The 25,561-nt window shown below is 37.8% G+C and overlaps 1 protein-coding gene across 2 annotated transcripts in view; it reads left to right on the top strand.

Moving 5' to 3' along the window:
- The window catches only part of elfn1a (extracellular leucine-rich repeat and fibronectin type III domain containing 1a), a 285,831-nt gene that overhangs the window by 218,722 nt on the left and 41,548 nt on the right, over positions 1–25,561 (top strand). For both annotated transcript variants that reach the window (XM_062049956.1, XM_062049955.1), the window contains one exon: positions 12,886–12,965. The gene's annotated coding sequence lies outside the window, so the exon portion shown is untranslated. The remainder of the gene's footprint in view (positions 1–12,885; positions 12,966–25,561) is intronic.

Below are 25,561 nucleotides of genomic sequence, written 5' to 3'. Positions count from 1 at the left end.
AATGCCTTTTCCAAGTCCACAAAGCACATGCAGACTGGTTGGGAAAACTCCCATGCACCCTCAAGGACCCTGCCGAGAGTATAGAGCTGGTCCACAGTTCCACGACCAGGACGAAAACCACACTGTTCCTCCTGAATCCGAGGTTCGACTATCCGGCGTAGCCTCCTCTCCAGTACACCTGAATAGACCTTACCGGGAAGGCTGAGGAGTGTGATCCCCCGATAGTTAGAACACACCCTCCGGTTCCCCTTTTTAAAGGGAGGAACCACCACCCCGGTCTGCCAATCCAGAGGTACCGCCCCCGATGTCCACGCGATGCTGCAGAGTCTTGTCAACCAAGACAGCCCCACAGCATCCAGAGCCTTAAGGAACTCCGGGCGGATCTCATCCACCCCCGGGGCCCTGCCACCGAGGAGCTTTTTAACTACCTCAGCAACCTCAGCCCCAGAAATAGGAGAGCCCATTATTATTATCACTATTTTTTTTAAATTATTTATAGTGGCATAATTATTATATCGAATGAGATTACATTTATTTAGCATGATTATTACTATTAGTCATAGCACTGACACTATTAGCATTATTTTTTTTTTAAGCTTTAAATACATAATGATAATTTTGAGCTCCACTTACATGTAACAATACGTGTCGGAAAAAAAAAAAAAGTTTTAAAAAGTTTTAAAAACAAATAAAAAAAACCTACACATTAATGCAGTTCTCTCTAGTAGAAAATATCAATCAACACAGAAATGATGAAGCAGTTCTTGCGTTGTACCTAATAAAATGTCCTGCTGCTCAAATTTGCTTTTCAGTCTGAATGCTCCCAAACAATGTTGTACTTCCACATTACATGTAAGCACATTTTCTACTTAGTTAAGTGGTTTAGCAGCGTCTGTTGTCAAAGCCAGCTAATCATTTCCCAACGTTTTGTGTTTTTGTTCCACCAGCGTGCTCATCGATCCCAGGAGGCTAAAACTTGTTTCCGCCAAGTGTCTGCTTTGCCAGTCCGATTGTTGCGGTTGAAGCGCTGGTATTGATCCGCATATTCGCATTTTCAACTGGCGTACGCTGCAGCCTGAATAACATGCGAGGGAGGAACTCTAGCCCTATGGTCCACATTCATCTGTTTGATATTGTATCACATACGTACGCTGCCTCCTACGACGACATGCATGATTTCAGCCCTATCACTGCATAGGATAGGATAGGATAGGACGGGAACGCTGATGGGTCGCCAAAGGCGCCCCGTAAAATATAAGAAAAAGGTCCAACGCTGGGGAAGAAGATGAGTAAAAAAATACAATCTAGACTGGGCTCCTAAGGGGGCTCAGTCTGGAGTGGGAAAAAACATCCATGCAATGCACACATAAACACGTTACATTTAATCACGACAAAGGGGAGGGGCGGGGAGTTGGGGCCCTGGAGGTCGACTGCTGCTATGAAGCGCTGCCAGCCGACCATCACCTCGAGGGGAAACAAGCAATGGTGGGGGGGGGGGGGGTGTATGTGCCCAATTGTCTTGGGTGTGATGATGTAATGTTCATAGACTGAGGCCGATCTGCAAATGTTCGACTCCAGGTGTCGTTGAGGAGGGAGGGAGGTCAAAAGCGTCGATCATCGAGGTGTCATCCGGGGTGTTTTTCAGAACAGCCTGTTCCTGTTGTTCACAGCGTCAAGGCCATTCGAGGGAGTCAAATCGTAGATTAGGATCAACGTTCCCTCTAAGGTGCGCGCCTGTGCAATTGCGCACTGCTCAAGCGTCCTCTGCGCACGGCAAATCTATGTCACGCACAAAATCAAATAAAAAAATAAGCGCATAACAATTTTCGACACACGGACACGACAGAGAAAACAGTTTTCGTCATCATTGTTCAAATATTGTAACTTCTGTCGAGACGCTTTGAGGACATGAATTCCATCGATCACTTTACTGAGCGAAACTCTTTATTGTCGGCCATAAACACATCACCAAAACATGAGTAACAAAATTATATCTAGCAAAAGTGGTCATTTTCCACCTAAAATCTTGCCTAGGGCGCCAGATTGGTTAGGGCCGGGCCTGCAACAGCAGCCGCTCGCTCTTTCTCACTTGCGCCAACACATGCACATATGGCACTTAGCCAGTGATGCGTTTACAGCCACACAAAAAGTCGGACAACTCCTACGCCACACATAAAGTGTCATTCCAGGTCGTTACACTATGATTTACCAATCAAATGTGTGCTTATTCTAGTGATTTTAAACTAAGATTTATTAGGAATCTTAGTTTATAAATATTAATCATGAAATGCTGTTAGTATATTAAATAAATACTAATAAAAAGATATTTTTTACAAACAGGAAGTTGCAGGAATGTACACATGATCCCCTGCTTACATCTCATTGTGCAACATGTGAATGTTTTAATGGGAACTAAATGCAATGTCTGAAAGGGGTACAAATTATTTCCAAAGCAGGACCTCCACCCAGACAAACAATACAAGTACACAGTTCATGAAAAACAATATTTTTTGTTATTGTCATTGTAAGTGGGCCTTAACACTTATATTAGAAAATAACCTCATGGAAATGACTGCTGTCATTTGATTATAATAATAAGAGAATGTTGTCTGTCTATCTATGTTGGCCCTGCGGTGAGGTGGCGACTTGTCCAGGGTGTACCCCGCCTTCCGCCCGAATGCAGCTGAGATAGGCTCCAGCACCCCCCGCGACCCCGAAAGGGACAAGCGGTATAAAATGGATGTATGGATGGAGATTGAACTTGTTATTTAGTCAGGTTTGGGACAGGTGTGCTGCTGGTGTAGCCACAGTGTGCACGTCTGATGGTGCTCACATGGGCTCCACTGAATGCTCAGGGAGTTTTTGCGTTTGCTCACACATGAACAATGAGAGGGAACAATGATTAGGATGTTTGTTTTCCGCGAGCAGACAATACAATGACTTGTCTGTTCTATTCGTCCATGCTGGCTGCTCTTATATTCAAACATCCGTGTGGGACTTTACCATGGATTAGTTTATTTTCAACTGTGCAAGTCAACTCTGGTGCGGTTTGGTTCACTCGAGCACAAATGTAAACACTACGCAAACCAGTTTTAAAATGACAGCAAAAAAAACCGGTGCTGTAGGTGCTATCTATGTGCTCTTTGAACATATACAACACCCAAAACCTGTGGCTTTTCTACTTATATTCAATTGAATAGACTGCAAAATACAAGATACTTAACGTTAGAACTGGAAAACTTGTTTATTTTTTGCAAATATTAGCTCATTTGGAACATGTTTCAAAAAAGCTGGCACGAGTGGCAAAAAAGACTGAGAAAGTTGAGGAATGCTCGTCAAACACTTATTTGGAACGTCCCACAGGTGAACGGGCTAATTGGGAACAGGTGGGTGCCATGATCGGGTATACAAGCAGCTTCCGTGAAATGCTCGGTCATTCACAAACAAGGACGGGGCGAGGGTCACCACTTTGTCAACAAATGCGTGAGCAAATTGTGGAACAGTTTAAGAACAACATTTCTCAACCAGCTATTGCAAGGAATTTAGGGATTTCACCATCTACGGTCCAGAAGATCATCAAAAGGTTCAGAGAATCTGGAGAAATCACTGCACGTAACATTGAATACCCGTGACCTTCAATCCCTCAGACGGTACTGCATCAAAAAGCGACATCAGTGTGTAAAGGATATCACCACATGGGCTCAAGAACACTTCATAAAACCACTGTCAGTAACTACAGTTGGTCGCTACATTTGTAAGTGCAAGTTAAAATTCTACTATGTAAAGCAAAAGCCATTTATCAACAACACCCAGAAATGCCGCCGGCTTCGCTGGGCCTGAGCTCATCTAAGATGGACTGATGCAAAGTGGAAAAGTGTTCTGTGGTCTGACGAGTCCACATTTCAAATTGTTTTTCGAAACTGTGGACGTCGTGTCCTCCGGACCAAAGAGGAAAAGAACCATCCGGATTGTTGTAGGCGCAAAGTTGAAAAGCCAGCATGTGTGATGGTATGGGGGTGTATTAGTGCCCAAGACATGGGTAACTTACACATCTGTGAAGGCACCATTAATGCTGTAAAGCAGTGGTCCCCAACCTTTTTGTAGCTGCGGACCGGTCAACGCTTGAAAATTTGTCCCACGGACCAGTGGGGGGTGGCGGGGTGGGGGGGTGTATTTAAAAAAAAATATATATATATATATATTTTTTTTTTTACATAAATAAATACAATCATGTGTGCTTACGGACTGTATCCCTGCAGACTGTATTGATCTATATTGATTTATAATGTATATATTGTGTTTTTTATGTTGATTTCATTAAAAAAAAAAAAAAAAAAAATAATAATAATTTCTTGTGCGGCCCGGGACCAATCGGTACCGGGCCGCTGTCAGTAACTACAGTTGGTCGCTACATTTGTACATGCAAGTTAAAATTCTACTATGTAAAGCAAAAGCCATTTATCAACAACACCCAGAAATGCCTCCGGCTTCGCTGGGGGTGTATTAGTGCCCAAGGCATGGGTAACTTACACATCTGTGAAGGCACCATTAATGCTGTAAGGCAGTGGTCCCCAACCTTTTTGTAGCTGCGGACCGGTCAACGCTTGAAAATTTGTCCCACGGACCGGTGGGGGGTGTATTTAAAAAAAATAAAAAAAATATTTTTTTTTTTACATAAATAAATACAATCATGTGTGCTTACGGACTGTATCCATGCAGACTGTATTGATCTATATTGATATATAATGTATATATTGTGTTTTTTATGTTGATTTCATTAAAAAAAAAAAAAAAAAAAAAAAAAAATTTTTTAATTTCTTGTGCGGCCCGGGACCAATCGGTCCGCGGCACGGTACCGATTGGTCATAAAACCACTGTCAGTAACTACAGTTGGTCGCTACATTTGTACATGCAAGTTAAAATTCTACTATGTAAAGCAAAAGCCATTTATCAACAACACCCAGAAATATTTATTATAGTATTTAAAAAAAAAAAAAAAAAAAAAAAAATTATTTTTTTTTACATAAATAAATACAATCATGTGTGCTTACGGACTGTATCCCTGCAGACTGTATTGATCTATATTGATATATAATGTATATATTGTGTTTTTTATGTTGATTTCATTAAAAAAAAAAAAAAAAAAAAAAAAAAAAAAAATTATTGTGCGGCCCGGTACCAATCGGTCCGCGGCCCGGTGGTTGGGGACCACTGCTGTAAGGTACATACAGGTTTGGGAGCAACATATGTTGCCATACAAGCAACATGATTTTGGACGCCCCTGCTTATTTCAGCAAGGCAGAAAACAGACAACAGCGTTAGCACAGTGAATATATGCATATATTTATTGCGCAATCTTTGGCCACATGACAAATGACAAGAGTGAGCGCCAAGTAAACCCAAGTATTTTTCTTTTTTGTCAGTCAACGCAGCCTAAAAAGCAAAAAATGCTAAGACGCCTCCCCTGCAGGGGTGCAGCTGCAGGAGCGACCCTGCCAAGGGCGGCGAGCTCCCCCGTTTCCAGCGCCGTAAAACGGGTCATTGAACAGCTAAATGGACTCATTATGATGTGTAATTAAAAGAATACTGCGGAAGACTCCCAAACTCCCCCCCCCCTCTGTCCCGCGTCGTCCCGGGTCCTCCGCTGGACGGCGGCGGCCATTTAAACTCTCACCTCGTTCGCCGGCGTTTTTGCACGCCGGCCCTGGCGGACTAATTGAATCGCGTCCGCCGCTGTACCCTCGTTCGCTGATAATCTCGCCCCGTTCGCAGATTCCAATTACGCGGCGTTGAGATTGAATTTCTCCCCCGTACAACATGTTACGGCCCTGGCGAGTCACGAGGTGCGAGATCACAGAACAGTTTCATTAGAGGGCGAGAAGTACTGTGAATACTGATGGCGCTGGAATCTCTTGTCTTTGCGCCGCCATTAATACACATTTGCACCCTTCGCTGGGTCTGTAACGCCAGCGAGCAAACATGAGGGGAGGAACATAATTAGGTTTCATGTTCACGCACAACAATGTATAGGACGTGGCAGTAGATGCACTTCACTGACAATAAGACGGAGCATTGTGATGTTTTTAGGCACCTATAACGCAGAAACGCCAATCAAATATCTGCTGACTGACGGAGGAACAAAGTTACAAAAGATCCCCAACCACCGGGCCGCGGCCCGGTACCGGTCCGCAGACCGATTGGTACCGGGCCGCACAAGAATTTATTTTTATTTTTTTTTAATGAAATCAACATAAAAAACACAATATATACATTCTATATCAATATAGATCAATACAGCCTGCAGGGATACAGTCCGTAAGCACACATGATTGTATTTATTTATGTAAAAAAAAAAAAAAACATTTTTTAAATACAGTATTGTTGACAATCGGGCCGCGGACCGATTGGTACCGGGCCGCACAAGAATTTATTTATTTATTTATTTTTTTTAATTTTTTTTTTATGAAATCAACAAAAAACACAATATATACATTCTATATCAATATAGATCAATACAGCCTGCAGGGATACAGTCCGTAAGCACACATGATTGTATTTATTTATGTAAAAAAATATATATATATTTAGGACCGCCCTTTCTAGATATATAAAGATTTGTATTTACAACATTAATAATATATACAAAAAAAAGCTTGTTGTGAAAAATAAAAGATCCTCTATACAATACATATAAGCTGACTGCTGTTTGAGGACTTACTGCAACAACCTTGCAAAGATCCTCTATACAGTACATATAAGCTGACTGCTGTTTTTGAGGACTTACTGCAACAACCTTGCAAAGATCTTCTATACAGTATGTGGAGTTGTCTGCTGTTTTTGAGGACATACTGCAACAACCTTGCAAATATCTTCTATACAGTATGTGGAGTTGTCTGCTGTTTTTGAGGACATACTGCAACAACCTTGCAAATATCCTCTATACAATACATATAAGCTGACTGCTGTTTTTGAGGACTTACTGCAACAACCTTGCAAAGATCCTCTATACAGTACATATAAGCTGACTGCTGTTTTTGAGGACTTACTGCAACAACCTTGCAAAGATCCTCTATACAGTACATATAAGCTGACTGCTGTTTTTGAGGACTTACTGCAACAACCTTGCAAAGATCTTCTATACAGTATGTGGAGTTGTCTGCTGTTTTTAAGGACTTACTGCAACAAACTTGCAAAGATCCTCTATACAGTACATGGAGCTGTCTGCTGTTTTTAAGGACTTACTGCAACAACCTTGCAAAGATCTTCTATACAGTATGTGAAGTTGTCTGCTGTTTTCAAGAACATACTGCAACAACCTTGCAAAGATCCTCTATGTGGAGCAGTCTGCTGTTTTTAATGACGTACTGCAACAAACTTGCAAAGATCCTCTATACAGTACATGGAGCTGTCTGCTGTTTTTAAGGACCTACTGCAACAACCTTGCAAAGATCCTCCACACAGTATGCGGAGCTGTCTGCTGTTTTAAGGACATACTGCAACAACACTTGTCAAAGATCTTGTATACGACCAGTGTTTTGAAAATTATTTAAAAAAATAAATAATTATAGTTACTTGTTACTTTACCACAAAAGTCATTGAATTAATGAGGGAATTGACTATCTGGCATATGCAGTTGGGAGACGTTTCATGAGAGTGGAGTGTGTGTGTGTGTGTGTGTGTGTGTGTGTGTGTGTGTGTGTGTGTGTGTGTGTGTGTGTGTGTGTGTGTGTGTGTGTGTGTGTGTGTGTGTGTGTGTGTGTGTGTGTCTTTAAAAGAACGCCCTCAGAGCAGCATTTTAGCTCAGCCGTGTTGTTAGCTTAAGTACATAATGATCACTTAGTTCTGTTGAGTCTGTTCACTGGATTGTGTTAGTTATTAACGAGATTGGACGTGCTTTAATGGCTGTAGTTTCCTTGTCCACTAACGAGGTATTGTAGGATTGCAAGCTCGCCACCTCATTCATTGATTTGTTGTTCAACATCCCCTCGTTGTAGCAGTAGGAATGTGGTCCGCGGGCCTGCCGCGGAGCGGGGTGTGTAAGGACCGGCCTCAGCGGCAGGTGAGTGGATTGCCCAGCTGGGGCCGGTTATCTAATCACTCGTCACCCTTATTATAGGAAATAGGAAAATAAGAGCGCAGACAGGAAAAACAAACCAAAACACAAAAAGTCCTGTTTTTAAGGATCTCCGTGTCAAAGATCCTCTATATCTTTACTCCAGTGTAAAATGGATTCTAACACTCTTTGGTGTGTATAGATGCACTTCAACAGGTGGAGACGATAAGGGAGGGCTTGCTATCGGATTAATTAGTAGATATGTTACTTTTTGGGAAGAAGTCAAAGAGTGTGTTGTGTTTGATGTAGATAAGGTTAATGAGGCAGCTGCATTTGTGGACCAAAACATGTCTTGGAGGAAAGGAAAGTGGAATTGTTCCCCCCCCAAATCTACATTTGTTTTTTTACTGTATATAAAAAAAAATGCAATTTTACAGTCAAATGTTGACACTCAATCTGCCAATTTTTTTTGTTTTTTTTACCGCAAATCAACAACTGTAGATTTTTCGGTGCATTACTGTAAATACCAAAACGCCACCACAGTTTATTACAGTAAAAAAAAGTACTGTTTTTTTTTCATGTACAGAAAAATGCTGTAAAAAACTCAAGTAATTTTCACAATTTTACCATGAAATCTATTTCTACCTTTACATTGCACAAATTGATGAATAACTTGCTTTGAAATCATTATTATTAGCATGTATTTATATTTTAAAAATGGGTTGAATGTTTGATCATATACTTTTGCATAATTAGACAATATTTAAGTTAACAAAATGTGCGATCGCATGGAGTACATATATTTTTTTTACATATATTTATCTTTTCCTACCAATAGGTTAGGGAGACGGTTTGACACTGGAACAGACATGTTCCATTATGAGCTATAGGGAAATTAGTTTGTAGATCAGAGGTATCAAAGTGGTTTTCACTGAGGGCCACATCGCAGTTATGTTTGGCCCCAGAGGGCCGCTTTTTAACAGTGAACACTATTAGTACACAATTTGTTTATGCATTTTATTAGACTTGTTTTTAATTAAAGTGTAAAAAAAAATATGGTAAATTGCAATAATTTCACCTTAAAATGTAGTGTATATTACTGTAAATGTAAAAACAGTACTGCTATTTTTACGGTAAAAAAAATAAATTTAAAAAAGGCAGCTCAGTTGCCAGAAATTTACTGCAAAATTGTAATAATTTTTTTTGACTGTAAATAAAAACAAAAATGCATTTTTACAGTAAAAGTTTTTTTGTTAATTTTTTACCGCAAATCAACAACTGTAGATTTTTTGGTGCATTACTGTAAATACCAAAACGCCACCACAGTTTATTACAGTAAAAAAAGTACTGTTTTTTTTTCATTTACAGAAAAATGCTGTAAAAAACTCAAGTAATTTTCACAATTTTACCATGAAATCTATTCCTACCTTTACATTTCACAAATTGATGGATAACTTGCTTTGAAATCATTATTATTAGCATGTATTTATATTTTAAAAATGGTTTGAATGTTTGGTCATATACTTTTGCAAAATTAGACAATATTTAAGTTAACAAAATGTGCGATCGCATGGAGTACATATATTTTTTTTACATATATTTATCTTTTCCTACCAATAGGTTAGGGAGACGGTTTGACACTGGAACAGACATGTTCCATTATGAGCTATAGGGAAATTAGTTTGTAGATCAGAGGTATCAAAGTGGTTTTCACTGAGGGCCACATCGCAGTTATGTTTGGCCCCAGAGGGCCGCTTTTTAACAGTGAACACTATTAGTACACAATTTGTTTAAGCATTTTATTAGACTTGTTTTTAATTAAAGTGTAAAAAAAATATGGTAAATTGCAATAATTTCACCTTAAAATGTAGTGTATATTACTGTAAATGTAAAAACAGTACTGCTATTTTTACGGTAAAAAAAAATACATTAAAAAAGGCAGCTCAGTTGCCAGAAATTTACTGCAAAATTTAAATATTTTTTTTTACTGTAAATAAAAACAAAAATGCATTTTTACAGTAAAAGTTTTTTTGTTTATTTTTTACCGCAAATCAACAAGTGTAGATTTTTCTGTGTTTTACTGTAAATACCAAAACGCCTCCACAGTTTATTACAGTAAAAAAAAAGTCATTTTTTTTTCACTTAGATAAAAATGTAAAAAAACTCAGTAATTTTCACAATTTTACCATGAAATCTATTGCTACCTTTACATTGCACAAATTGATGGATAACTTGCTTTGACATCATTATTATTAGCATGTATTTATATTTTAAAAATGGGTTGAATGTTTGATCATATACTTTTGCATAATTAGACAATATTTAAGTTAACAAAATGTGCGATCGCATGGAGTACATATATATTTTTTTTACATATATTTATCTTTTCCTACCAAGAGGTTAGGGAGACGGTTTGACACTGGAACAGACATGTCCCATTATGAGCTATAGGGAAATGAGTTTGTAGATCAGAGGTATCAAAGTGGTTTTCACTGAGGGCCACATCGCAGTTATGTTTGGCCCCAGAGGGCCGCTTTTAACAGTGAACACTATTAGTACACAATTTGTTTAAGCATTTTATTAGACTTGTTTTTAATTAAAGTGTAAAAAAAATATGGTAAATTGCAATAATTTCACCTTTAAATGTAGTGTATATTACTGTAAATGTAAAAACAGTACTGCTATTTTTACGGTAAAAAAATTAATTTAAAAAAGGCAGCTCAGTTGCCAGAAATTTACTGCAAAATTTAAATAATTTTTTTTGACTGTAAATAAAAACAAAAATGCATTTTTACAGTAAAAGTTTTTTTGTTAATTTTTTACCGCAAATCAACAAGTGTAGATTTTTCTGTGTTTTACTGTAAATACCAAAACGCCTCCACAGTTTATTACAGTAAAAAAGTCTTTTTTTTTTCACTTAGATAAAAATGTAAAAAAACTCAGTAATTTTCACAATTTTACCATGAAATCTATTCCTACTTTTACATTGCACAAATTGATGGATAACTTGCTCTGAAATCATTATTATTAGTATTTATTTCTATTTTAAAAATGGTTTGACTGTTTGATCATATACTTTTGCATAATTAGACAATATTTAAGTCAGGGGTCACCAACGCGGTGCCCGCGGGCACCAGGTAGCTCGTAAGGACCAGATGAGTAGCCCGCTGGCCTGTTCTAAAAATAGCTCAAATAGCAGCACTTACCAGTGAGCTGCTTCTATTTTTTGAATTGTATTTATTTACTAGCAAGCTGGTCTCGCTTTGCCCGACATTTTTAATTCTAAGAGAGACAAAACTCAAATAGAATTTGAAAATCCAAGAAAATATTTTAAAGACTTGGTCTTAACTTGTTTAAATAAATTCATTAATTTTTTTACTTTGCTTCTTATAACTTTCAGAAAGACAATTTTAGAGAAAAAATACAACCTTAAAAATGATTTTAGGATTTTTAAACACATACCTTTTTACCTTTTAAATTCCTTCCTCTTCTTTCCTGACAATTTAAATCAATGTTCAAGTAAATTTATTTTTTGTATTGTAAAGAATAATAAATACATTTTAATTTAATTCTTCATTTTAGCTTCTGTTTTGTCACGAAGAACATTTGTGAAATATTTCTTCAAACTTATTATGATTAAAATTAAAAAAATCTGGCAAATCTGGCAAATCTAGAAAATCTGTAGAATCAAATTTAAATCTTATTTCAAAGTCTTTTGAATTTCTTTTAAAATTTTTGTTCTGAAAAATCTAGAAGAAATAATGATTTGTCTTTGTTAGAAATATAGCTTGGTCCAATTTGTTATATATTCTAAAAAAATTGTAGATTGGATTTTAACCTATTTAAAACATGTCATCAAAATTCTAAAATTAATCTTAATCAGGAAAAATTACTAATGATGTTCCATAAATTCTTTTTTTAATTTTTTCAAAAAGATTCAAATTAGCTAGTTTTATTCTTCTTTTTTTCGGTTGAATTTTGAATTTTAAAGAGTCGAAATTGAAGATAAACTGTTTCAAAATTTAATTGTCATTTTTTTTTCGTGTTTTCTCTTCTTTTAAACCGTTCAATTAAGTGTAAATATTATTAATTATTAATAATAACATAGAGTTAAAGGTAAATTGAGCAAATTGGCTATTTCTGGCAATTTATTTAAGTGTGTATCAAACTAGTAGCCCTTCGCATTAATCAGTACCCAAGAAGTAGCTCTTGGTTTCAAAAAGGTTGGTGACTCCTGATTTAAGTTAACAAAATTTGCGATTGCATGGAGTACATATATATATTTTTTTCTGCCAAAATAGAAAGAAATAATACTGTGGAAGACTTGCTCTTCCGGGTTCTTCAGACCACCAATTACGGACATGACCGCCTCGTTCATCTTGCTGAACAATGATTTGTTTTGCAATAAATGATTTTTGTGTTCATTTTCAGTCATTTCTGTCCGTCTCGCCCTCACTCTCGTTCGTGCTCGGGTTTTCTCTCCACCATCAACCGCGCCTCTCCTTCCCGGCTGCTGCTCTTTAACAGAGCGACCGGTGATTAGATAAGCCAGCCCAGGTGTGCCATCTACGCACCTGTCGCTAATCTCGAAACCGGTCCTGGCACACCCCGCTTCGCCGCAGGTCCGCAGGCCACGCCCCCCCACAAATACATTTAGTTCAGAAAAGTTACAGTACTTTTTTGATACATGTTATTTCCAGGCTTTCGAGGGCCAAATAGAATGAAGTGGCGTGCCACACCTGGCCCCCGGGGCCTTGGGTTTCCACACCTGTGAGTTAACTCGTTATTTTTGACAGCCCTAATTTAAACATAACCGTATATTTGTGCTGCAGGGTCCACATCCGTCCAGCTGAGGGGACATCAGGCATGCTCTGGTCCAGCGAGGACTTCCAAGCGACAGATTACCTGACAGGTAAATGTGAGCATATGGTAAACAACAACAACCCCACCCTCAAGTGATGCCCCCTCCCATTTAAGCGGATGACAGAGAATCCTGGGTTAATCCTGTGGCCAATACACACGACAAGTACACGCATGGCAGTGTGTGTGTGTGCAGTAAATACACCTTAAAAGACGCTAAAAAGGGCTAAATTCATTAAATGTATACGACTGCAGCAACACTATAAAGTCTCCTTTCTACCGCCGCTGGCAGTTTTCTTGCCGGAGGCCTGCAGACGGTGAATGCAAATTCTTGTTTTAAAAATTAACTGCTATTCTGCGCAGAAGGTCAAACACCGAGGATGAATGGATAACCTTAGAATGGCTGCATAATACTGTCGTAAAAGGAACGCAGAAACAATTGCATCATAAAAAAAATTAAATTAGAAAAAAATGTTAGCTACTTGACCTGTTTAAGTTATTGTAGTAACTATTTCTATTAAATGTGTTTATTTGCTGTACCGTACATTTATAATACTTCTTAAAAGGGGCGATTTTTATTGTGATAGTATTACACAGTACAGGCCAAAAGTTTGCACACACCCTCTCATTCAATATGTTTTCTTTATTTTCATGACTATTTACTATGTAGATTGTCACTGAAGGCATCAAAACTATGAATGAACACATGCGGAGTTATGTAAAAAAAAAAAAAAAAAAAGGTTAAATAACTGAAAACATGTTTTATATTCTAGTTTCTTCAAAATAGCCGCCCTTTGCTCGGATTACTGCTTAGGCTTCATAATGCGCCACACATTTTCAATGGGAGACAGGTCTGGACTACAGGCAGGCCAGTCTAGTACCCGCACTCTTTTACTCTGAAGCCACGCTGTTGTAACACGTGGCTTGGCATCGTCTTGCTGAAATAAGCAGGGGCGTCCATGATATTTTTGCTTGGATGTTAACATATGTTGCTCCAAAACCTGTATGTACCTTTCAGCATTAATGGTGCCTTCACAGATGTGTAAGTTACCCATGCCTTGGGCACTAATACACCCCCATACCATCACACATGCTGGCTTTTCAACTTTGCGCATAGAACAATCCAGATGGTTATTTTCCTCTGTGTTCCGGAGGACCCGACGTCCACAGTTTCCAAAAAACAATTTGAAATGTGGACTCGTCAGACCACAGAACACTTTTCCACTTTGCATCAGCCCATCTTAGATGAACTCGGGCCAGGCGAAGCCGGCTGCGTTTCTGGGTGTTGTTGATAAATGGCTTTCTCTTTGCATAGTAGAGTTTTAACTTGCACTTACAGATGTAGCGACAAACTGTAGTTACTGACAGTGGTTTTCTGAAGTGTTCCTTTGGTGATATCCTTTACACACTGATGTCGCTTTTTAATGCCGCCTGAGGAATCGAAGCTCACGGGCATTCAATGTTGCGTGCAGTGGTTTCTCCAGATTCTCTGAACCTTTTGATGATATTACGGACCGTAGATGGTGAAATCCTTAAATTCCTTACAAAAGCTGGTTGAGAAATGTTGTTCTTGAAACTGTTCGACAATTTGCTCGCGCATTTGTTGACAAAGTGGTGACCCTCGCCCCGTCCTTGTTGGTGAATGACTGAGCATTTCACGGAAGCTGTTTTATACCCAATCATGGCACCCACCTGTTCCCAATTAGCCCGTTCACCTGTGGGATGTTCCAAATAAGTGTTAGATGAGCATTCCTCAACTTTCTCAGGTCTTTTTTGCCACTTGTGCCAGCTTTTTTGAAACATGTTGCAGGCGTCAAGTTCCAAATGAGCTAATATTTTGCCAAAAAAATAAAGTTTACCAGTTCGAACGTTAAGTATATTGTCTTTGCAATTCAATGGAATATAGGTTGAAAAGGATTAGCAAATCATGGTATTTTGTTTTTATTTACCATTTACACAACTACACTGGTTTTGGGTCATTCCAACTGTAAATGGAGCATTGGAGCAAAACGATAAATTGTCTAGTCGGCATTAGCATGACATGTAGATTTTTAAGAGTCGTGTCGGTGTAGTGAAATGCTGAGAAGTAGAGATAAATGCGTTAAAATGTAATATCGGAAATTATCGATATCGTTTTTTTTATTATCTGTATGGTTTTTTATTCATTTATTTATTTTTTAAATTTTTATTTTTATTAAATCAACATAAAAACACAATACACACTTAAAATTAGTGCACCAACACAAAAAAACCTCCCTCCCCCATTTACACTCATTCACACAAAAGGGTTGTTTCTTTCTGTTATTAATATTCTGGTTCCTACATTATATATCAATACAGTCTGCAAGGGATACAGTCCGTAAGCACACATGATTGTGCGTGCTGCTGGTCCACTAATAGTACTAACCTTTAACTGTTAATTTTACTAATTTTCATTAATTACTAGTTTCTATGTAACTGTTTTTATATTGTTTTACTTTCTTTTTTATTCAAGAAAATGTTTTTTATTTATTTATCTTATTTTATTTATTTATTATTTTTTTTAAAGGACCTTATCTTCACCATACCTGGTTGTCCAAATTAGGCATAATAATGTGTTAATTCCACGACTGCATACATCGGTTGATATCGGTATCGGTAATTAAAGAGTTGGACAATATCGGATATCGGCAAAAAGCCATTATCGTACATCCCTACTGAGAAGTAATGTGTAACCCTAGTTACGAACTAGTAATAGAGGAAACAGGTGAGTAGTAGTCAATGGTGTAAATATCGAACTGGACTAGTATCAGAAGAATCCTAGTGTTTTTAAGAGCCAGTGTTGCATATCAACAATGACACAGACAACGATGAACTTGAATGTTGAATGGCCAAACATGTATTGAAAAGTGCACATATAAATTTACAACTGCAGTATATGAAAAATAATGAACAAGAATAAGAAAAGTCGGCAGAATAGAAACCCTTTTTTCAAAGTTCCCAAAGTTTGTTTAAATAGTTTGTTGGGGCCCGTTTCTCTGTAGCTAACAGTGCACTGTATAAGTATTGTCCTACCGCACATACCGTGGGGGAGGGGACGTCAACACTGCACCACAGTGTCCAGATTCTAAGGTAGCTCGCCACCCAATATGCACTGGGAATCGGATCGATGGATCTCGGGAATGGGTGTTGGAGTTGGAGAGACTGCGGAGCCTCTCATCCACCTGGGCTGGAAGGGCGATGTCGTCCTCTCCACACAAGGTGCTCCAGGGAATTAAGATGGTATTTGAATCACCCAATGAAAAAACCTGACCTAACAATAGATCAGACAAGACCCAATAGCTTGTATTATTCACACACACTGGTTTCAACTGTGTTCTTAAATAACCATGAATTAGCTTAAATACTTTTAACTAGCATTAATTAGCTCAATCATGTCATTAATCACCAATCATGCATCTCAAATGCTTTGGTTTACAATGTATTTGTTTTCAAAATATGAAATATCAAAATAAAAGTTAAGCGCTTATTATAGTTCTTTTTTCCAATTGTTCAAATATTCAAAAATATATGAAATGTTTCTTCAAATACAAAAATACTATTTAAATGCACCTTTAAGTTCACAATTAAACAAGGTAGGTTAATTGCACAAAGTTCACATTAATGCTCAAAATGGACTTTTGTGTAGCAACTTGGAGGTATATAAGGTTACAACAGGGGTCACCAACCTTTTAGAAACCAAGAGCTACTTCTTGGGTACTGATTAATGCAAAGGGCTACCAGTTTGATACACACTTAAATAAATTGCCAGAAATAGCCAATTTGCTCAATTTACCTTTAACTCTATGTTATTATTAATAATTAATGATATTTATCTTTGTGGAAACACTGATCATCTTAATGATTTCTCACAATAAATATATATAGAAACAGATAAATATTAATATGCAAAACTTTATTTTTATATTTTCTCTAAGTGCACATTTTTCAAATTGAACATTTTCAAATGATCACTTCTAAGACAGTCTTGTGAAATCACAATATCCCATTTTAACTAGCTAGCCACTAACATTTTTTAACAAATCATGAATTACTTTGCACCATGTTTGTACAAATAATAACTCATGTAAAACACAAAAGTCAACTCTCAAATTTTTAAATAAATCATGTCACACTTTGAACTGGACACCAAATCTGTTATCTGTTTCTTTGTCAGTTAGTGAAGACCAAGTCTTTAAAATATTTTCTTGGATTTTCAAATTCTATTTGAGTTTTGTCTCTCTTAGAAATAAAAATGTCGAGCAAAGCGAGACCACCTTGCTAGTAAATAAATACAATTTAAAAAATAGAGGCAGCTCACTGGTAAGTGCTGCTATTTGAGCTATTTTTAGAACAGGCCAGCGGGCTACTCATCTGGTCCTTACGGGCTACCTGGTGCCCGCGGGCACCGCGTTGGTGACCCCTGGGTTACAACGTGCTAAATCTCTCCCTTGCTAGCACAGGTGAGAGATGCACTAAAAATGACCCCTTCAATCACTAAATCAAAAGTACTCAGTAATCTATTACTTCAGTCAAACAAAAATAATCACAGTGTTCCTAGCATGTGCTGTAAACATGAACAAAATAAACATCACCAACACTTATGGCTTAAATAAAACATCACATCATTGTTATTCACTCACCGCTGATCAAGTGAAATGACTGCACACAGGATATCAGTCAGTGAATATTACACTCGGATGTCACACTGCTCTACAAGGTTCAAACAACACAATATACGGATCAAAAGTTGTATAACAACATTAGGAATGTGGATGGATCGAATTGCAAGCTTATTTTCAAGCCTTACCGAGTGGATGGCCAAGGATTGATCGACAGGTTCTCCGCGTGTGTTTGCATTGCCACGCGTGGACCGACAAAACCGGAAGGGGAGTTTCTCTTCTTCCACACTACAGGAAGTTGCGTCATAAAACGAGTGACACGGAAGGGCTCACAGGCTCACTGATTGCCCTCTAGAGGTGACAATCATGGAGACAGGTAATTTTTACCTCTGCAATTTCTGTTAAGACACCACGTTTGTGTCAACATTTTTATGTATATTGTGTATTTTCTATTTTAACAACTTGTAGAGCAGGTTAAAAATATAAATGAATAACGTAAAGTGCAGATTAGTTTGTACCTGTTTTAACACTTAGTTATTTAAAGGCCTACTGAAAGCCACTACTACCGACCACGCAGTCTGATAGTTTATATATCAATGATGAAATCTTAACATTATAACACATGCCAATACGGCCGGGTTAACTTATAAAGTGACATTTTAAATTTGCCGCTAAACTTCCGGTTCGAAACGCCTCTGAGGATGACGTATGCGCGTGACGTAGCCCGGCGAACACGGGTATGCCTTCCACATTGTAGCCAATACGAAAAAGCTCTGTTTTCATTTCATAATTCCACAGTATTCTGGACATCTGTGTTCGTGAATCTGTTTCAATCATGTTCATTGCATTATGGAGAAGGAAGCTGAGCAAGCAAAGAAGAAAGTTGTCGGTGCGAAATGGACGTATTTTTCGAACGTAGTCAGCCACAACAGTACACAGCCGGCGCTTCTTTGTTTACATTCCCGAAAGATGCAGTCAAGATGGAAGAACTTGGATAACAGAGACTCTAACCAGGAGGACTTTTGACTTCGATACACAGACGCCTGTAGAGAACTGGGACAACACAGACTCTTACCAGGACTACTTTGATTTGGATGACAAAGACGCAGACGTGCTACTGTGAGTATGCAGCTTTGGCTTCTAAACATTTGATCGCTTGACCGTATGTGCGCAACTTTTTTTTGCGTATGTACGTAACTTTTTTTAAATATATAAGCTTTATGAACCTTGGGTTAGGTGAACGGTCTTTTGGGCTGAGTGATTGTGTGTGTTGATCAGGCGTTTGAATTGTATTGGCGTGTTCTATGGAGCTAGGAGCTAGCATAGGAGCTAGGAGCTAGCATAACAAACACGCAGGTGTTATTATGCAGGATTAATTTGTGGCATATTAAATATAAGCCTGGTTGTGTTGTGGCTAATAGAGTATATATATGTCTTGTGTTTATTTACTGTTGTAGTCATTCCCAGCTGAATATCAGGTCACCCCCGGCTCTCACAGCATCTTCCCTATCTGAATAGCTTCAACTCCCCACTAGTCCTTCACTTGCACTTTCCTCATCCACAAATCTTTCATCCTCGCTCAAATTAATGGGGAAATTGTCGCTTTCTCGGTCCGAATCTCTCTCACTTCATGCGGCCATCATTGTAAACAATAGGGAACTTTGCGTATATGTTCAACTGACTACGTCACGCTACTTCCGGTAGGGGCAAGCCTTTTTTTTATCAGATACCAAAAGTTGCAATCTTTATCGTCGTTGTTCTATACTAAATCCTTTCAGCAAAAATATGGCAATATCGCGAAATGATCAAGTATGACACATAGAATAGATCTGCTATCCCCGTTTGAATAAAAAAAATTCATTTCAGTAGGCCTTTAACTGAAATTAATGTATCTTTACTAAATGAATTATTTTAACTCAAATGAATTATTTCAACTCCAGGCATAGTGTTTTCAAGCCTGGGTTACAAATGTCATTTGAAGGCGGAACTGAGTTAAAAAAAACAAAGTTTATGATGGATTTTCCACCATTAAAAAATTCACAAAGATACGCCTGATGAGATTAAAACCGTGCTGACATCCATCCTCCCACCCCCGTGCAGATACCGAAGCAGTTAATTGTCTTGTTAAAAAGATAAAGCTCCATAAAACGAGGCCTGGTGTTCACCCCCAGCACAACTTTAGTGCCCTCGACGCATGAATCATCATTGACTCACTTTCAGAACCGCAACAACCTTGCTTCCGAAATGACTCACTCCGCTAATCCGTCATGGAGTGGATCCGGTCCGGCCTGCACGGAGATCCCATCTCCTCGTATTTTTTGGTGATAAGACGTTATCGCCGCTGCGCGACCCCGGCCAGGCCGCGGGCCAGAATGTACGGCGTTTTTAATTTGCCGACAAATGGAGACAATAGCAGCCTGGAGCATAAGTGTGATGAACAAAGCTGGGCATGGAATAGTACAGATGTGTTGCAGTCTGCATTATAATGATACATTATCATCACCATCATGCAAATGAGCAGACGCCCACTGAAAGATGGCGTACAGAAGCGCTATGTTAACACGAGACAAAGATCTCCTATATACGACAGGAGTGCTGCTCTATTTAAAATAATGTACAACAAAAAACAAATGAGAAGATATTCTAAACAATAGGTTGTTTTTAAAGAAGCGACTGCAAAAAAAACAACTCTAAATGAGAGTAGTGGTCTGATATTTTTTTATCTGCAAAAACACGTGTCAAATATCTACGGAGCCCCTAAAAGGACATGGGGAAAAAAAATGTTTAGATTTTTTTTTTTTTTTTTTTTTTTTTTTTAGACATGTATCTCGTGCGCACGAGATACATGTCTAAAAAAAAATTTAAAAATTAAAAATTATAAAAAAAATGTTTTAATTTTTTTTATATAACTTTAGAAAAACTATCTCGTGCACACGAGGTACATGTCTAAAAAAAAAAAAAAAAAAAAAAAAAAAAAAAAATTATAAACATTTTTTTCCCCCCATGTCACTTTAGGGCAGGGGTCCCCAAACTACGGCCCGCAGGTCGGATCCAGCCCCCCAGCATCCAAAATCCGGCCCACAGGAAGTCCCAAGTTAAAAAAAAAAAAAAAAAATTAAAATTGTTTTTTTTTTTTTTTTTTTTTTTGTTGAAATCTTTCCTTTCTAATCCATTTTCTTTCTCCTAGTCGCTCATTGTCTAAAAATGAATTTTCCCATCGATAATGTGACAATGTTAAATGTTGATGAACATCAATGTTAAATGACAAAACAGATTATAAAGACAATGTATATATATATATATATATATACATATAAGTTTATATATATATATATATATATATATATATATATATATATATATATATATATATATATATATATATATATATATATATATATACACAGCCTGGCCCCCGGCCAATTTTTTTTAACCCTATGCGGCCCCCGAGTCAAAAAATTTGGGGACCCCTGCTTTAGGGGCTCCGTAAATATCCTTTCCTTTACATAACAGCAAATATGTTTTTCAGGACAAACTGCAAAAAAACTGGTCCAAGATTTAAGGACCCGCTGCAAAAACAGCAGTCAAAACACTTCTAAATGACAGAAGCGCTCTGCTGCTTTGGAAACAACTCTAGTCAAAGATCCTCTATAGGACAGGAGCTTTCTGTTGTTTTTAAGAATGTGCAAAAATACAAGTACAAAGGTTATCTATTTTTCCCCTTAAGGGTGATGCTTGAAAACAGCAAAGTAGGGCTCTGTTTACTTTTAAAGACCTCAAAATTTTGTTTTTTTTAGTCCTCTATATAAGGGGAGTTGGCTGCTGTTTTTAAGCATCTACTACAAAAACGTTAAAAAGATCCTCCAAATGAGAGGACTGGCATTTTTTGCTGTAGATGCTTTAAAACAGCAAAGTAGGGCTCCGTTTACTTTTAAAGACCTAAAAATGTTGTTGTTTTTTAAATCCTCTATATAAGGGGAGTTGGCTGCTGTTTTTAAGCATCTACTACAGAAACGTTAAAAAAGATCCTCCAAATGAGAGGAGCTGTCTGAGAGGCATTTTTTGCAGATGCTTTGAAACAGCAAAGTAGGGCTCTGTTTATTTTTAAAGACCTAAAATGTTTGTTTTTTTTAGTCCTCTATATTAGGTGCGATGGATGGCTGAGTAGCGCTTATACAGCAGCAGCCGGCCCTCCATAGCTCCCACTCCCTCCCCTCTGTTGCAAGTTTTGTTGATTCTACGTAATTGTGTAAGCGTGCTATGGCTATGAGGGTTTTTTCCTTGGCCTCAGTCTGGACCCGCCTTTGACTGAATATTTTTTACTCAACTCAAAGATCCCCTATAATGGAAACACTCTGCTGTTTTCAAAGAAGCTACTGCAAAAAAACAACTCTAAATGAAAGTAGTGGTCTGATGTTTTTTTTTTTTATCTGCAAAAACACGTGTCAAATATTTACAGAGCCCCTAAAGGACTTGGGGGATTTTTTTTTTTTAATATTTTTTGTATTTATTTTTTTTGCACAAGATACATGTCTAAAAAAAATTTAAAAAATTAAAAATTATAAATTGTATTTTTTATTTTGTATATAACTTTATAAAAACTTTCTCGTGCGCACGAGGAACTTTCTCTTGTGCACAAGATAGTTTCTCTTGCGCACGAGATAGTTTCTCGTGCGTACGAGATAAATGTCTAAAAAAAATTTAAAAAAAATAATTAATTAATTAAAAATTATAAAATGTTTTTTTTTTTTTTTATATAACTTTATAAAAACTTTCTCGTGCGCATGAGAAACTTTCTGTTGTGCACGAGATAGTTTCTCGTGCGCACGAGATACATGTCTAAAAAAAAAATAAAATAAAAAATATATTAAAACATTTTTTTCCCCCATGTCACTTTAGGGGCTCCGTAAATATCCTTTACATAACAGCAAATATGTTTTTTAGGACAAACTGCAAAAAAACTGGTCCAAGATTTAAGGACCCGCTGCAAAAACAGCAGTCAAAACACTTCTAAATGACAGAAGCGCTCTGCTGCTTTGGAAACAACTCTAGTCAAAGATCCTCTATAGGACAGGAGCTTTCTGTTGTTTTTAAGAATATGCAAAAACACAAGTACAAAGGTGATCTATTTTTCCCCTTAGGGGCGATGGACGACTGAGTAGCGCTTATACACCAACAGCCGGCCTCTGTAGCTCCCACTCCCTCCCCTCTGTTGCAAGTTTTGTTGATTCTATGTAACTTGTCTATGTGTGCTAAGACTATGAGGTTTTTTTCCCTTGGCCTCAGTCTGGACCCCCTCCCTGGAGTCCAGCCTTTGACTGAATATTTTTAATGATATTTTGCAAAAACATAGTCAAATATCCTCTATAATGGAAACAATGCTGTTTTTTATAAATATATTGCAAAAATGTAGTCAAAGATCCTCTTTAATAGAGACACTGCTGTTTTTTTAAGAATCTACTGCAAACATAGTAGGAGAGAGTGTTGTTTTTAACAATCTATTGCAAATTAATAACTTTATTTTTTAATTCATAATGCACTTTTTATTTGACACCAAATCCCAAACTGCTACATATTAATATACATTGAAAAAAAGATTTTAAAAAATGAATAAAAAATGCATAAAACACATCACACGACATACAGATTAAAATGAACTGTAAGCGTGTCTAAAAAGGTAGGTCTTGATTCAAAAATCCTTAAAAATGGGATGACAGCTGTTTTTAACAATCTATTGCAAACATTCCAGTCAAAGATCCTCTATACAACAGGAGCTTTCTGTTGGTTTTAAGAATATGCAAAAACACAAGTACAAAGGTGATCTATTTTTCCCTTTAGGGGTGATGAACGGCTGAGTAGCGCTTATACAGCAGCAGCCGGCCTCCATAGCTCCCACTCCCTCCCCTCTGTTGCAAGTTGTGTTGATTCTATGTAACTTGTGTATGTGTGCTATGGCTATGAGTTTTTTTTTTCCTTGGCCTCAGTCTGCACCCGCCTTTGACTGAATATTTATTACTCAAGTCAAAGATCCCCTATAATGGAAACACTCTGCTGTTTTTAAAGAAGCTACTGCAAAAAAAACAACTCTAAATGAGAGTAGTGGTCTGGTGTTTTTTTTAATCTGCAAAAACACATGTCAAAGATCCTTTATATAACAGCAGTTGTGTTTTTCAGGACAAACTGCAAAAACACTGGTCCAAGATTTAAAGACCCATTGCAAAAACATCAGTCAAAACACTTCTAAATGACAGAAGCGCTTTGCTGTTTTGGAAAAAAATCTAGCCAAAGATCCTCTATTAAAAGGGAGCTTTCTGTTGTTTTTAAGAATATGCAAAACACAAGTACACAGGTGATCGATTTTTCCCCTTAGGGGCCATGGACGGCTGAGTAGCGCTTATACAGCAGCAGTCGGCCGTAGATCCCACTCTCTCCCCTCTGTTGCAAGTTTTGTTCATTCTATGTAACTTATCTGTGTGTGCTATGGATATGAGGTTTTTTTCCTTGTCCTCCGTCTGGACCCGCCTTTGACCGAATACTTTTTACTCAAGTCAAAGATCCCCTATATTGGAAACACTCTGCTGTTTTTAAGAAGCTATTGTAAAACTGTTAGTAGTTGATCCTCTATAATGGAAACACTGCTGGGGTTTTTTAAAGAATTGACTGGAAACAACGCTCAACAAAGATCCTCTTAAATGGGCACAATATATTGCTTTTAACAATTGCAAAAACGCTAGTCAAAGATTCTCAATAATGGGAACACCCTGCTTTTTTTGAGAATGTTTTGCAAAAATGCTAGTCAAAGATACTTAATAATGAGAACGCTTCTATAAAATGTCTTGCAAAAATGTAGTCAAAGGTCCTTAAAATGGGAACACTGCTGTTTTTAAGAAGCTATTGCAAAAATGTTAGTGGTTGATCATCTATTATGGAAACACTGCTGTTTTTTTAAGAATTGACTGGAAACAACGCTCATCAAAGATCCTCTAAAATGGGCTTTGAATAATGCATTACAAAAACACTAGTAAAAGATCCTCAACAATGGAAACACAGTTTTTTTTCAAGAATATACTGCAATAGTCAAAGATCCTCTCTGATGGGAACACACTGCTGTGTTTAAGGATCTATACCAGGGGTCGGCAACCTTTACCACTCAAAGAGCCATTTTGGCAAGTTTCACAAATTAAAGAAAATAATGGGAGCCACAAAATTTTTTTTAAAATGAAAAACACCGCATATAAAGCTTAAATGCTTTGTGCTATGTTAACCAGGGGTCTCAGACACACGCACCGGCACGCACTTTAATGTGGAAATTTGATGTTAGTGCGGCCCGCGAGTTTTGAATGAATGGCGATTGATTGCGTCATACTTGCCAATCCTCTCATTTTTTCCGGGAGACTCCCGAATATCAGGGCGTGATGGCACTGCTTTTGGCGCCCTCTACAGCCTGCCCAAACAGTGTACCTGTTCGACCACATGTAGAATGCAGTTTCAGCTTGCTCACGTAAGTGACAGCAAGGCATACTAGGTCAGCAGCCACACAGCTTACACTGACGGTATAGCCGTATAAAACAACTTTAACACTGTTATGTTACAAATATGCGCCACACTTTGAACCCACGCCAAAAAAGAATGACAAACACATTTCTGGAAAACATCTGCACTGTAACACAACATAAACACAACACAACCATTACCCAGAATCCCATGCAGCCCTAACTCTTCCGCTCAACCAACGCACGGAGAGGGGGGTGGGGGGGGGGGTTGATGTGTGGGGGGATTTGGTGGTAGCAGGGGTGTATAATCTAGACCGAAGAGTTAGGGCTGCATGGGATTCTGGGTATTGGTTGTGTTGTGTTTATGTTGTGTTACGGTGGGATGTTCTCCAGAAATGTGTTTTTCATTCTTTTTTTGTGTGGGTTCACAGTGTGGCGCATATTTGTAACGTAACAGTGTTAAAGTTGTTTGATACGGCTACCGTCAGTGTAAGCTGTGTGGCTGATGACTAACT

This window comes from Entelurus aequoreus, linkage group LG06 (assembly GCF_033978785.1).
Source record: "Entelurus aequoreus isolate RoL-2023_Sb linkage group LG06, RoL_Eaeq_v1.1, whole genome shotgun sequence".
Taxonomy (NCBI): Eukaryota; Metazoa; Chordata; class Actinopteri; order Syngnathiformes; family Syngnathidae; genus Entelurus; species Entelurus aequoreus.
The sequence above is the reverse complement of the archived record's forward strand: the minus strand, read 5'-3'. Positions and strand labels throughout refer to the sequence as shown.